A 15,960-nucleotide genomic window follows, 5' to 3' on the forward strand; every position below is an offset into this window, starting at 1 on the left:
AAAGTACAGACTGTAAATATGGAAAAGGAAAGAAAAGCACTTTAAGCAATGACCTTCTTCTGAGTTGTACTGAGTGGTTTGATGTCATTAGCAAGATGGTCTTATTGATTTTCTTTTATTCATGTGGTAAACAAATGGAAATCTAAGCATTCTACCACTCACAGTATGTGTTTCCTGTAGTTATAAATATATTTTCTGCTCTCTTAGCCTGGGCAGCCACGTGAGGGAAGGAGGCTTAGAGTATACCCTCAACCCTTGAGTGTCTGGCTTGCAGGTCTATTTTCTTGTTCTGTATTCCTTCTAGTGTCTAGGAGTAACTGGTAGAAGGGTGAAGGGTGGGCTAGAACACACTGCACAGGTCACAGTGACTAATGTCTCTCCCAGAGAGACTATTACCAGCAAACACCCAGAGTTGGCCTACCAACTCTGCCAAGCATCTACCCTCCATTCTGCTGGTGCCAGAGACATCATGCTTTGTCACTCTGTGGGTGAGGCCTGCACACCATGCAAGCTCTGCAGAGTCTGCTTATGCAGGTTCCAGAGTATGTAAGTCGGTTTTCTGTTACTATAAGGAACCACCTGAGGCTGTGTACTTAGAAAAAAGAGTTTTGTTTACCTCACAGTTGTGGAGGCTGAAAGTTCAAACAGTATAGTGTCACTGATGAGGGTTTGCTGGTTACATCCCCTTGTGGTGAGTGGCGTAACAGTGTCAGGGTACATATAAGAGGGAGAAATCACATCACCAGATGGGAAGGCAGAGCCTGGCCTTGTTCTTTTAAATGAACCTCTGGTCAGAACAAATTCAGAGGTCCCACAAGAATCATCTTCATTCCCCTCCGTGGAGTTTCCCAAAAGTCAGTATGGCAGGCCCGGCGGAGGTAAGATGGTGATTCCCATGCATTGCCTCATAGCCCGCAGACAAGCTGAAGCCAATAAGCAGCATGTAAGGTGTCAGAAATGCTTGGAATTTGGACATTGGACTTACGAATGCACTGGAAAAAGAAAATACCTACATTGGCCATCAAGAACAGCAGAACTAAAGAAAGCTTTAAAGGAAAAAGAAAACAGGTTATTATTACAGTGAAGCATTGGAGAAATTAATATAGAAAGAAAGACCAAGAAAAAAAGGTCCAAGAGTGTAACTAGTTCCAGTAGTGATAGCAGTGACAGTTCAGCCAGTGACTGTTCATCAGGGAGTGAAGACACATCTACCTCCTCCAAGGACAGTGACTCCAACGAGAGCTCCTCCTGCTCGTCATCCTCAGCCTCCTCCTCAACCTCCTCCTGCTCGGACTCAGACTCAGGCTCCAGCTCTTCCAGCAGCAGCAGCAGCAGCAGCAGCAGCAGCAGCAGCAGCAGCAGCAGCATCGTGGAGAGCAGCTCTGAGGATGGGACTGAGCCACCAAAGAAGAAGAAATAGAATTTCTCATCCGTATTGGACCTGGCACCCGAGAACACCAACGTGATTCTCGGAAGATAATTCAGACAGTGTTAAAGCCAAATAGATTAACTGTTCAAAATTTCTAGAGTTCAGAAGTTTCTAAGTGTTTTACATTGTAAGAGCATAAAGATAATAATGAGTTATATAGAGAAAGACTTTCATTTGGAGGTGAATCTTGTTTTTTTTCTTTTATCTTTAAAATGTATCTCTAGAATTTAAAACTAAAATCTAGCAAATCGCCAGGCATGGTGGCACATGCCTGTAATCCCAGCACTCGGAGGCTAAGGCAGCAGGATTGCCATGAGTTCGAGGCCAATCTGACAAGTGAGGCCCTAACTCAAAAAAAAAAAAAAAGAAAATCCAGCAAATCTGTTTTTGTGATGAGCATTATATTTTCTCCCTGTGAAATGAATGCCTTGCTTTATTATATGATAATGGTATGTGTTGGACAGGTTTTCAGGATAAATTGTTAGAATACCTGGCTGTGTTATTATGTAAGATGTAGTACATTGTTACTGTAAGCATGGGAATTTTCCTACTGTTAAGAAACGTACTCTATTTTTATGTTGATGTTCAGAAGGTTATTCTATTTGTCCTGAATAAGAGTTCAAGGAATGTATTAATATATTTATAACTTTTGAATGTTACAATTTGCAAGTTGTTATTCTTCATCATTCATTTCCTTCTGGTTCCTTAAATTCTTAGAGTTACCCTTTTCTGAGGAAAATCATTCTAGAGGAACCTAAATAGGGACAAAAAAATCTGAAGCTAAGGAATCTAGTCTTGGTAACTTTTAAAAAATTCAGCATATCAGAAAAGAAAGCAGCCATGTAAAAGGCTAATTTAATAAAAGCGCTCTAAATATCTTTGTGTCTTAACATGCTGTAAAAGGTACCATTCAAGGCGAGAAAAAGGAGGAAGAAAGGTACTTTTTACAGATAGTTACGACATTGTTGGTCACCTTTATTAAAAAGATTTTTGAAGCTTCCATAAAGATTGCTTTTTGCCATTTTTACAATTATGGTATGATAGTTTATATGGTAACTGGTCATACATGACAAGTCTACTGCATAAATGAACAAGTAGGGTTAATCTGCAATGTTTATACAGTATATACGCAGTTGAAATCTGACATGAAATGTTAAAAAGGAGACTGCACAGTGTTTCTTAAAAGTAAAATATTCTTGCTGTGAGACTGGTTTAACATCACATTATACTGTGATGCTTTTCAAACTTTTTGGAAAGAAGTATGTTTGTAGAATAACCTTGATTTGGGTCGAATATAGGTTCTTAAAGGTACAGATGTCTTTTTTATAATTTTATGAGAAAGTAGTAGAAAGTTACTTTTGAAGGAAATGGGCTTCTACTTAAATGTTGAAATAGATTATGTTGTGAATTTAAGAAGCCTGTAATTACCTGTGTGTTTTACAGAACCATCTGCTTTCAATTATTGTAAATAAACTTTCAAAGCATAATTTCAAAAGGCTCGGTAGAAATGTATTGTTTCCTAGGTAATTTTAATAGATTGCTAATTAAATACATGTTACAATGTTTATAGTCTCCATAAGGGCAATTTTAGGAGTTAAAGAATTTGGAAGAGAAAAAATGTATATGGGATGCATCCCTTGCAATTAAATAAACCTCAGAGTTTGTGCTCACAGCTAAAAAAAAAAAAAAAAGAATTACCTTCATTCCTTTTGAGGGTAGCACCCCCAGTGACCTAAGGGCCTCTCACTAGTCCCCACCTCTTTTTTTTCTTTTGTGGTACTGAGGATTGAAATCAGGGCCTTGATACTGAGCCTACATCCCTAACCCTTTTTATTTTTTAGTTTGAGACAGGGTCGTCTTGCTAAGTTGCTCAATTGCCAGACTGCGATTACAGGCACTGCTGATATTACAGGTGTGTGCCACCACACCTGGCTGGCTCCACTGCTTAAGGATCCACCACCTCTTCACATCACCACACCAGCTGGGGACCAAGCTTCCAAACCATGAGCCCTTGGGGAACACACTCTAACTATATCCAAACCATAGCACAGAGGGAGTGGTTTAGATGACATGGGGCAGGCTTTGAACTAGAAGCAGCACAGACTAGCATCCTAAACACAGTGAGCCCTAAAAAGGTGCTTGTAGTACTTAGAGGAGGAGAAGTAGGAAGAAAAGTGGGAGGATAATGAAAGAAAGGAAAGGCAGACAGAGAGGAAGGGAAAGAGTAAGAAGAAAGTGTGTCAGTCAGCTTATTCTGTGTAACAAAACACCCCACATTTAGTGGCTTAAAGCAGCAACCATTTAATTTGTTTATAGTTTTGGAATGCACACTCTTCGCTGGGTTTAATGGGATGGTCCTTCTACTGGTCACAGTTGAGCTCATTCATACATCTGTGGTTGGCTGCCAGTCAGTTGGATGACTGATCCTGGGGGTTCGTTGCTATTGATTGGAGCAATGGGCATGACTGGGCACATAGCTTTCATCACCTGGTAGGGTAGCTCAGGCTTTTTTCCATGTACAATGGTGGCATGAAGTTCCAAAAGCACTTTTCAAGCTTCTGTTTACATCACGTCTCTACTGCTTCATCGGGCAAAGCACATGGCAAGACTGGCCCACATTCAAGAGGTGGAGAAACTGACTCCACCTTTTAATAGGAGGAACTGCAGAATCACATAAATGGAAAAGCATGTTAGGATGGGAAGAGTTGATTGCCAGTTTTGCAGTCTATCACAGAAAGGAAGGGCTGGACGTTTCTTCTGCTAACAAAGTAGGCAGAGACACAGCAGTCCTGAAGTTGATTTTGAGACCCTCACATTGAGTTAAGAAAATATTATTAAACCACCAAGTTTCTACCTTCCACAGCTTATCTGTCAAATAGGGTGAGTTAATAATGTAACCTCTTACTCATTTCCAGTGGGAACAATAAAAACTTTATGGGTAAGTTTCCTTGTTTTATACCTCCTGGAATTCAACTAAGGAGCAGTTAAGTGTTTAGTACATCTCAACTGGCAAATGTGCTTGGAAACATAAAAAAAAAAATCTTAACATATTGGCCTTAATTTCTAGCCCAAGTGTCAAATATACTACAAAGACTCATTAACAAAGGAAAAATTTACATGTGTGTTTTTCTTAGTTACTTGGTGGGGCCCATTGTACTAGTACAATTGCTTGTTCTTTCCTCATTTATGTATCTTTTGGTCATTTTTTTAATCATTATTGAAAATATAGGGCCGGGGATTTAGCTCAGTGGTGCCGCTGCCTGCTTCGCAAGCGCAAGGTCCTGAGTTCAATCTCTGGTACCAAAAAAAAAAAAAAAAAAAAAAAAAGAAAGAAAATACAACATTAGAACAATTTAAATGAAGGTAAATGCTCATAGTTTGTTGGGTCCAGTGGAAAGAAAAGTTAAGAGTTAACTAGAAAATGTCAGTCATGGCCATTGGGATTGATCTGGGGTTGTGGTAGTTACCTACATTCAGTTTTCCTGTGGAAGTGTTTTCGTGCAAATGTAAGATAGCTCACTGCTAGTCAACTTTGTATGGGTATGTATAGCTTAATGTAAGACTTGCATTTTAAACATAAAGTTTAGGTGTTCTTTGTGTGAAGGAGTAAATTAACGCTTTTGTGAAATGATTAATTGGTGAATCCTTGCAGATGCCTTTACTTGTGAGGTGGCAATTGTTTATACCCTAAGGAAATTTATGACCTCTTGAAATACCTTTTAGTGCTGCTGTGTTGGGTAGAGGGTGGGTGGTTGCCTCACCCCAACCATTGGGCCTGGAGGTTGGGGAATTATTTGAAGGTGAGCCTCTAACTATGTGGGCTTTAATTTCAGCTTGGGCAGAGGCAACCAGTGACGTTTGAGCCTCTGAAGTACACTTGGCAAGCCTCAAGTTAGTTAAGGGGAAGCAAGGAAAAGAGGGAAACTGTAGGATAAAGGAAAGTAGGAGAGGAAAAAGAGAAGACCAAGAGAGAAGAGAAAGCTTTCAGTGCCATAGAAAAGTAGCCTGTTGCCAACATTTGCAAGGGGCCTTCCTGTCACCTCTGACCTGCTGCATTCCACCTCAGCACACAGCCTCACTAGACTGGCCAAGAAGCCATCTTTTGAAGTGGTTCAGAAGACAATTCCAAAAGCTCTCTTAGTCTCTTCTGCAATTTAACAGTGATGGATACCAGGGCATTCTTTTCCTTGTTTAAGTTCTTTGGCTTTGTGTTTTGGTTTAAACTATTTCCTCTGTTTGGAATGATCTTTCCCGTTTCTTCACAGTAAGGGAGTTGCTTTAGGATACAGCTTCACCATTACCTTTTTTTTTTTTTTTGTACCAGAGATCGAACTCGGGACCTTGCGCTTGCGAGGCAGGCGGTGGAACCACTGAGCTAAATCCCCAGCCCACCATTACCTTCTTGGGGTAACTTTCTGGGGTCCATTTTCCCACACTGGTTAAAGCCCCTTCTTCAGTGCAGCTGGTTCCTATGGCACCTCCAAAAAGCCTGATGTTTTGGGTATAGGCTCCATTGGTCCCCATGGCCAGGCACCCTTGTGCAGGGTATAACCTGCACAACCATATAAAGTGGCCATGTTTGTGGCCCATAGTAGGCATTTGGTATGTGTGTGTTGAATGAATTATCTTTAGAATTTTTCAGAGCTACCTCACAATTTAACTCCTCTTGAATGGTGGTATCCAGAACTGAACAAACCAGTCTGCGCAGGTAAGGGTCTTATTATATACAGGCTCTGGTCAGTAATGGGGCAGCCATGAGGTTCTGGAACCACTCTTACTTGTTCCTCAATGGTAACCTACCACTCTAAAGCCAAGAACTGGCATATCCTTGATCTTCTAGATGCACTCACAAGCCTAACCATCAACATCATCTCCATTTGCGCAGTTTGTTTTTCCTGATACTGTCGACAGACTTCTCTTTGCCAATTTTTGGTGCACTTCCTAATTTATCAGAGCCTCTGTCCTCTGGTCCTTTCTTCCAAAGTGTTGGTGTCATTGACAGGAATTACGAATCACTGTGCCTCTCTGAATAGGTCACTAAATCATTAGGTTCTAAATGAAGTGCTGAGCCCTCTGGGCTGTTATAGTGGCTGTGCTTTGGTTTGGTCTGTTTTTTGGGCTGGTCCTTGGAGTAATACACATTATCCCAGAGGGCAGTGGGACAACTGCCTAGGGCTGTTACCTGTGCACTTTCCACGTTGGGTTACTGATTACCCTCCATGTGTGGTCCTGGGGCCAGCCACCCAGGACAGGAGATCTGATTCTTGGATGCAGGCTCCCTGAAAGCTTCCTCTGCCCTGGAACAGGGCTCTAAGTGTGCCCAGAGATAATTTCCTTTCCACCCAAACCATTTGTAAAGTTGGCTTGCCTTCTTTTTTGGTCACACTGGTATTACCCTGGGTTTTCACCAGCTTGATAAATAGAGGAAGTTGGGTGCATTCCCAGCCTCCCTGATGTCATGGTTTGGGATACTCTACAACTGTGGGAGGTTTCAGTAAATCTTACCAACTGGTGAGTTTGCAGTTCTTCTCTGAGAAACTTCTGTTTTCTGTGCCATGTCTTACATAAGTTGATAGGGTTCCTTTTGTGACTTGCCCTTTCCTTTCAATGATGTAAGAATCCCAAACATTGGCAGTCACTATGTTTTGTTACTGAAGTGCTGGTGCTGATGGGATCCTCCTTCCTGTTTAGTTTCTCTGGGAGATGAAGGCTGGTGGGGGACATGGGGGTGATCGAACAAGGCAGGATCCTCAGGCTGAAGGATGGGCAGCTCATTAGTTAAGTTTAGGTCTCACTGTCCACCACACATGGTCGCATCATTGCTGTTGACGTTCTTTTCCGTAACTTATTGGAGTGAATTCCAGCTGCCTGACTGGGCAGTTTCTTGGCTCAGAGACCAGAAATCTTTATACCCTCAGTTGGGCCTTTCTAATTGGTTTAGAGCTGAGAAAGAGGATATGACATTGGGCTGAGGAAGAGACAGCATTCCCTCTTATTTATGCAACCCCTGCGCTTGATTTAAGAATTCTGTTTGGAGGGCCAATTCAAAACAGAATTTCTGTTCTGCTTTCCTTTGCTAGAAGAAATGTACTTATTTATGTAAGTAATACATGTATACAGAGCCATCTTCTATGGAGTAAAAATTTAGCTTCATCCTTTCCTCCATCACACTCTTATCTGTGAAGGCTTGGTGGGCTTTTTGTGTGTGTATCCATCCATATCTTTATAAATAAACACATGTATATGTAGTTTTGATTGATTCTTAACATGTCCTGTTATATATTAGTCTCTTAGTCACGTTCTCATTTTGGCTCACAGTTACAGTCTATGTTCTTCTGGCTCCAGGGCACAAACAGCACGGCAGAGGGGTGTAGTGGAGGAAAGCTGCTCACATCGAGTTAGCTGGGAAACAGAGAGAGAAAGGAGGAGCTGAGGAGGATCTACCCTTCCAGGTCATGCCCCAGTGACCCCCTTTTTTTGGTCAGGTCCCACCTCCTAACATCACATTCGGCTATAGCACCCTGCTGTTCCAGTTAGCAGCCAGAGGCCCTGCCTCTGAACACATGGGAGTTTTGGGGGTCATTCTTCATCTAAACCATAGCAATTATTATGTTAAAAAACTTGCTTTTTGCCCTTAACTTATATGCATTGACAGTCTCTATTTGTCAATACCTCTAAATCAACTTCGTTTTTAAGGCACTGAGTAGCATTCCATAATGTACCTGTACCATCATTTATTCATCTGTTGATGGACATTTAGGCTTTCCCCTTCACCTCACACAAAGCTGCAGTGACAGCGTTTATGATTTAATTTTTGTGAATATGTGTCAGTATTTCTGTAGTGACAATCTCTGGAATTAGAATTTCTGTACATATAAAAATATTTTAAAGTGATTTTTTTTTTAAAAGGCTATGCCCACTTAAAATTTCAGAATCTCAAAGTTTACATTTCCACCAATGGTGTATGCGAGTGTTTATTTCCCCTCATGCTCTCCATCTTTAGATATTATTTTGGGGCTTTTACATTTTTTTCATTCACTGGGAAGAACAAATGTCATTGTTGCTTGCCCTACTTTCCTACCTGAAAGTGTTCCAAATGAGCCTCCTGTTGTTTTTTAATAAACTAGATTACCAGGAACCATTAAGTGTGCTTTATTGTCATCAATAAGGTTTTAGAAGAGGCAATGTGTTGGAGTTGTGAAATTTTATCAAAAATGCTATCAGAAATCCCTATGTAGAAAATGTTCATCTTCACAGATGTTCAATGAATTTATTCCTATACTCAAGTCACAATCAATTTGATTTTTTATTTGATTATTTTAATGTTTCTTGATTGATAATTCTACATCCATTCTATGTTGAGCACTGGGGCATGTGTTTGTAATTTGTTTATTTTAGGACAGGACAACATGGTTGGCCTTCATTTTTGTCTTCTTTAACATTGCTTAATGAAGTTTTTCTGGTCTCTTGGCCTTCAATTTATTAAGAAATACTCCTTTTTTTGCTTTTAAAGAATATATCGTGATAGAAACTCACTGTGACTCCTTATTTTTTTCTCTTTTGATTCCTCCTTGAGCATAAAAAGTCTGTTGACTGTTGCGAGAAGCAGGTCAGTTGGTTCCAAGATGACACTATATTGTTTCCTCTCACAAATCTTGATTTAAAGTTCACTATATCTGTATTTCACAGGACAAGATACCATTATCTGAAGTGACTGTCTGTCATCTTTGAGCTAATAGCTATACCAGTGTTTTGATTTTTGAAGTTAAGCATGATGTAATATTCTAAAAGATACAAATCAGGTTGTCAGCAGTGCTCCTTACCTTGGGTGGGTGCCCTGTTTCCTTTCCCCATCATGCATCTGGTCTGTCCCTCACTCATGCCATTGCCAATGCCCCTGCCTTCCTTTCAACTCAGAGCCAAATTTAATAATCAACAGAGTCATTTATTAAGACGCAAATACATGAAGAGATACTTAACTAATCATGGTTTCTAGAAGGGATCGCCTCACCCCAGATGCACTCTGATCTCTTCCTTGTCCAATGCTCCTATAGTGCCCTTGATGAAGCCTTAGATTGAACAATAATGCATGCTACTAAAACATTAACAAGGTTAGCCCCTAGACTGGCTTTGGGCTTGTTCTTCTGGTTTATACTAAGTTCCTTAAGAGCAGGTCCTACATTGTTCATTTCTTGTGTAACTCTGCAGCCAAATTCAAGGCTCCTTGTGCAGTAAAAGGCCCAGAAGGTCTTGGCTGCTGGGCAAACCATAATACTGAAACCTTTAGGTGCCAAGAAAGCCCACTTTTCATTAGTCTAATTGGCTCTGTTCTTTTCTTGTTTTCATTTTCAGATGTGTGCAGAATTTCTCCACCTTTTTTCCTGAACTTTCTGACAGGTAAGTGAGGCTGTTTCTGTGTTAATATTGTAAAAATGATGAACATGTTTGGTTGTGTTTTTTTTCTTTCAAATCCCCCTTCCTTCATTTCAAATCCCCATAAAACTTTCTTCTTTTCTGTTTCTTCTGTTTTTAACTCTTCACTCCAACTTGGAGCTCTTTTTTTCAGACATTTTCCTTAGAGGACACAGGGTTGACCCATTTCTTCTTGGTAACCCAATTTTTTTTTATAGGTTTTCAGGAGTGGGTGCGGATTTTGAAATTACATACTGCAAAAAAAGTCAAAGAAGGAAAATGATTATTTTGATTTTATTTGAATTACATTAAGTTATATAGAATTCTTTGGGATTTTGTTTCACTGATTTCCCCTCTTCTGCTCTCTGGACTTGCCTTTCTAGCTTTAGCTCTTACCTTGTTTTGAAATGGACCATTGTATATTGTCTCTTTTATCTAAGGTGTTGTGCACACGCAGCTTTCAAAGATGCCTTCCAACCAGATCTCTGCTTTTAACTGTCTTCTAGAAACCACTATTGACTTTCATGCTTGCCTGCTCTCCCTCCCTCTCTTTCTTTGTGATGTTGAGGGTGGAACCCAGAGCCTTGTGCATGTTTGGCAAGTGCTCTGTCACTAAGCTATATACCCCCAGCCCCGTTGCTTCCACTTTCTTTTGAGATTCATAAATGAGTGGTTATTTCTGGGATTTCATTGATATAAATTATCAAAATCCTATAAACAGCACAAGTATTTATTATAATTAATATAAATTAGAATGATCCTATTGTAATTTGTAGGATAAATAACACACATAGCTATTATAATAGGTACTAGTAAGCTGTTGTTATAAATAAGGTTAAAACTGTTAAGCAGAGTCACACAGCTAGTAAATGGCCAAACTGGGACTTGAAGAAGGAGTTGGCAGGGATGTGGTGACAAAAGCAAGAGAGGGTCCAGATTACTGGAGCACAGGGCTGGGGTGGGGGGTGGGGGGGCTTTCCCAACTACCTGCCTTCCTCTCTAGTATGAGCTCCAGAAGGATCTAAACCATGTGCTTCTCTTTTACCTTGCCCCCAGCCCCAGCACCCTGAGGGTGCTTTTAAGGAGAATCTCCTCTCGTATTTCCCTCCTCTACATATTCATAGAATGATTTTTGCAGCAGCAGATTCTGAACCAAATCAATTAAAAACTTCTTTTTGAGTGCCTGATATAGGAGTAAGGTTGAAGTGGAGACCAAACCTAGATAAGAGTGGATGTTGTGTTCTGGTGTCTTGTTTTTGTTTTTAGGCCAAGTCATTGACCACAAAAAAAAGTGTCTTAAGTTTTTTTAAATCATTTTTTATTTGGCTAAACCATCGACCAATGAATCTAAGTAGGGCTGTAAGCTCACAAGGGTAGGAAGGAGTTTATTGTCTTGTTTATTGCTGTGTCTTGAATCTTTAGTGTAGTACTTTGTATGTAAAGAACATCATTAAATATTTGTAAACTAGATGAATGAACTCAGGTAATGATTCCAAAATCTGTTTGAATTTAACATTGGATTATACTATAAACTTGTCTTCTGATTGTGCTTGTAATCACAGCTAATATTTCTATACTAAGACATTCATTATATTACCTCATTCAGTTCCCTGCAGAATCCTATGAAGTAGGTCCTATCATTACCACCACTTTTTAGGTGAAGAGTTTAATTAAGGTCCAGAGAGCTTGTTAAGGAATAGCTCAAGGTTACACTGTAAGTGGTGGAGCTTGGATTCAAAGGTGGGGAGATGACTCTACTCTGCATGCTCTTGGACTCTGATATGCTGCTCATTTGTATGTGTTGAGCATTGACCATATTTACTATGAGCACTGTGTGTGTGTGTGTGTGTGTGTGTGTGTGTGTGTGTGTGTGTCCCTGAAGGGTGAGAGGAGAGAGGAGAAGTAAGCTTTCACCTTTCTTTGGATAATTCATATGTGAGTAATCAGCAGTACGGTAGACTGCAGGTAGGAGGTGGGAAATTTGAAGATGTGTGAGGAAACTGAAAAACATAACCTCTCACAAAGTTTTGCAGTTGTGTGTTTAAGTGCATCACTTAATTATTGCACATCTGATTTGACTCACTTGTTTATTGAATAAAACTTCTTTTTTCTGCATTAGAAAGCACTTGTGGCTTGTTAAGAAAGTAATTTTGCTCTACAAAGACCCAACAAATCACTTTCCTTGCATTTGCTTCTGGAGATGCGAAAGCTTCATATTGCAGACAAGCCGTATAGTTCAGCATTGACTTACTTTGTGCTGGGACAAATAATACACAAAGCTATCATTTTACAGTTCATATTCAGCATTTATCAGTTAATCCAGTTTTTGTCATCTGCAGGACATGGTTTTTTTGGCACATGGGATGTTGTTTCTCTTACTACGGCAGTGCTGGCTTTAGTTCTTGGTGACCTTATCTTCAAAAAATTTTGTTGCTAAAATCCAAAATGGTTCCTCTGGTCCTATATTTATTCAGATTACCTCAATTTACAAGATTTGAAGTTGCTGCTAGAAATTTCTTTGGGCATTCTAGAAAATCATATATATATATAATACATCATACATATATGATATATTATATACATATGTTAGGTTAAAATGTGAGTACATTTCCTTGTTAGGTTTTTGGAATGGAGGTTTTGCTAGTCTTGTAAAAATTAGTTAGAATGTGCTCTTTTATTTTCTTTGAGTTTTTGTGAGATTGAAATTCTTGTTCCTTAAATAATATTTGATTGAATCCCTGGTGAAATCTTCTGAAGTTATTTTTGTGTGTGTGTGTGTTGGGGGAATTTTTGAGACTTTTAATGGATATACATCCTATTAAGGCTTACTGTTTCTTTACGATTCCTTCTTGGTTAAGTTGTATTTTTTTCAAGTATTTGTCGATTTCTGTCTAGATTTTCAAAATTAGTGAATAGAGTTGTCCTTAAGTACTGTTTGTTTTTACATTCATAGCATGTACATTATGTTGCTTTTTCCTTCTTTCTCTTGGTTATTTGCTCACTTTCCCTCTCTCTCTCTGCCCTCCTTTTTTTTGGTACCGGGGATCGAACTCGGGACCTTTCGCTTTCAAGGCAGGTGCCAGAACCACTGACTAAATCCCCAGCCCCTGCCCTCCTATTTTTTAATTTTGTCAGAATTGTTTTTTCAAGAAGGAACTTTGTCTTTATTAGTAATCTTTATCTTCTGCCTCTTTTCTGTGTCATTATTTTATGCTTTTTATCATTCTTCTTTGGTCTTATTTTGCTGGGGTTTTTTTTTTCGAGCTTCTTCCAAAGGACCAATTTTAAACATTTCTTTTTTTCTAACATGTCTATCTAAAATATAAATGCCACTCTGTTATTAGCTCTACATGTTTTGATGTATAATTGTTGTTCAGGTGAAATATTTTCTAATATATATTATGACTTCTCCTTTGACCCATAAATTATTTGCTAAATAATAAATTTAAAATTTAACTTTTGTTATTAAAACTTAATTGTATTACGGTTGGAGAACGTGCCCCTTTCCTTATTCCAATTCTGTAAAAAGTTTTGGAAATTTCTCTGATGGCCAGGCTGGTTTTCATCAGCATTCCATGTGTACTTGAAACAACTCTGCAGTTCTTGAGTGGGAGGTTGTGCATACAGTCTTTCAGTCAAGTTGATTAAATGTGTAATTCAAATATTCTATAACTTTAATAACTTTTTATTTGATTTTTATTAATTGCTAATAGGGATCTGTGAGTATCTCTTCCTATGCTTGTGAGCTTGTTCTATTTTTTCCTTACATTCTGTCAATACAGCTTTGGGTATTTTGAGGCTATATTGTATTCATGTGTAAATTTGTTCAGTCTTTCTGTTGGATTAAATCTTTTGTGAGTGAATCATTTTATTTACAGATAATGCTTTTTGCTTTTCAAATTTAATCTGTCTGATAGTAATATATACCCATTACTTTTATTTTGATTGGTGTTGGCAGAGCATATCTTTTACATCCTTCCACTTTTAAATTTTCTCTATCATTAGATTCTAGTTGTATCCTTGTAAATAGCACATAGTTGGAATTTATATTTTTTTCTGATAATTTGTTTTTCCTATTCTTTGTCTCTTTTTCTCCCCTTCTTTCAAATTCACTGAATATTTTGAAAATCATTTTGCCCTTTTCAATGGTTAGAAAGTTATACGCCCCATTTCTACTCTTTTTTCTTTTGGTACCGGGGATCGAACTCTGGTCCTTGCGCTTACAAAGTAGGCGTTGAAACCACTGAGCTAAATCCCCGTCCCCCCCCCCCCCCGATTTCTATTCTTTAATAGCTATTATTGAAGTTACAACATGTTGTCAGCCAAGCATGCTGGTATGTACATATAGTCCCAGCTACTTGAAAGCTGGAAGCCTGCAGATCATCGGAACCCAGAAGTTTGTGGCTAGCCTGGGTAGCATAGTAAGATAGCAAGATACTGTCTTAAGAAGAAGAAAAGAAAAAAGAAAAAGCAATGACTTTGCTCTATCCTCTCCTCGAATTTTATTTAAATGTATGTCAGACCTTTTTTTTTTTCTCCATGTCTCTGAACTTTTCTCTGATATTTCATATCTGAAACTCAAATTTGCTTCATTGGTCCATACCAGTAGGTATAAGTGGCTTTACAGCTTACATTACCTCCCTAGCTTTCTGCCTTATCCTCAGCTTCGGCCTGACCATTCCTTCCTATCTTGTCAGCTCTCTGACATGTTTAAGAAAATGCTTCTAATATTTTATTCTTGATTTTTAATTGTCTTTCGCAGAAGGTTTGGTCTAAATAAACTAACCCATCTTATTATTAAAACACTATATCAAGTTTTTAAGCAGAATTCAAATAGAAATTTAATTATGCTTTTACTCACAGTTTCCCGATTCATTTTTCCTCTGCCTTTGTTGACAATTAAGCAGTCTAAATCAATTGCTTTTCCACTTTTTATTCTTGCTTTATCCCCACCAAGAACCTCTTCAGTACCTCCTTTTAAATTTCCTCTTGTGCTAGTCATGTTAGCCAACACTTATGACTCAATGTAAATAGCCCAAAGGCATAGAGCTTTCCAGTAGACTTGAGGAACAATGATCTTACCTCTTGTTACTCAGCTCAAAAATACTGCATAGCAACTATGAAATAATCAAGTTTTGCCAGTTAACGAAAGATATCAGAGAAAAACTCTTACTTAGACCTCCCTACAGTAGTATCAAGCTATGTTCTCCCCTTTAAATCTTATTTTTAGTTGTTCTGTGTCTAAAAGATTTATCATTTAATAAAGGTCACACTGGTGATTTACATTTTTAAAATATGATGAGAACACTGGTTAATGGAATTGAAGAGATTGAGAACAGTTTCTTTAAGTGGTTTAAGCACGGCCTTGGCCCATAGCTTGTGTGTCTAGAGGTTGCATTTATTTACATAGGTGTCTGTAACCTAAGAGGTGGCCCTGGACTAAGATGAATATGAGATAATCTTTAATGAGTGGTTATTTAGTGTCAAGGTCTATGTTCTAATGTATAAATGCTAGCAAATGATTTTCTTTGTAATTGATGCCATCTTACTACCCATCCTTAGCACCTTAAAGTCTTTTTTTTTCTTAAATTCTTTTATTGGTACATTTTAGGTATACAACACATTTACATTTATCTTTGGGTACTTGTACCTGTACATGATGTATCTTGGTTCTCATTTTTTCCCCATTACCTGTGCGCCCTTCACCCCTAAACCCTTCCCTATTTACATACATCATTTCCATTTTTTTTTCTTTTCTCATAATTTTTCCTTTCCCTCCTTTCCTTTCCCCTTCCCCTCCCACCACCCCTACCCCTTTGGACCTTTTCCTATTTCAAAGTATCAATTATTAGTTATTAATCCTTTTAGTCCTTATTTACACTCTCAGTTTCTCACACTAGAGAAACTATTTGGTATTTACACATGTGTGTCTTATTTATTTCATTTAAGAGTATGGCCTCAATATGCATCCATTTAGCTATAAATGACTCTAGTTTTTCATTCTTTATGGCTGAGTAGTACTCCATTTTATAAAAAAAAACACATCTTCTTTATCCAGTTTCCAGTTGATGGGCACTTGGGCTGTTTCCAAGCTTTAGCTATTACAAACTGTGCCACAA

At 38.6% G+C, this 15,960-nt stretch overlaps 1 protein-coding gene across 6 annotated transcripts in view; it reads left to right on the forward strand.

Annotated features, from left to right (window-relative positions):
- Adgrg2 (adhesion G protein-coupled receptor G2) overlaps window positions 1-15,960 on the forward strand; it is a 131,102-nt gene that overhangs the window by 23,990 nt on the left and 91,152 nt on the right. For all 6 annotated transcript variants that reach the window (XM_021245344.2, XM_021245348.2, XM_021245351.2 and 3 more), the window contains exon 2: window positions 9,782-9,826. The gene's annotated coding sequence lies outside the window, so the exon portion shown is untranslated. The remainder of the gene's footprint in view (window positions 1-9,781; window positions 9,827-15,960) is intronic.

The sequence above is a fragment of the Heterocephalus glaber genome, unplaced genomic scaffold (assembly GCF_053883595.1).
Source record: "Heterocephalus glaber isolate CG9 unplaced genomic scaffold, H.glaber_assembly_v1.0 deba00001594, whole genome shotgun sequence".
Taxonomy (NCBI): domain Eukaryota; kingdom Metazoa; phylum Chordata; class Mammalia; order Rodentia; family Bathyergidae; genus Heterocephalus; species Heterocephalus glaber.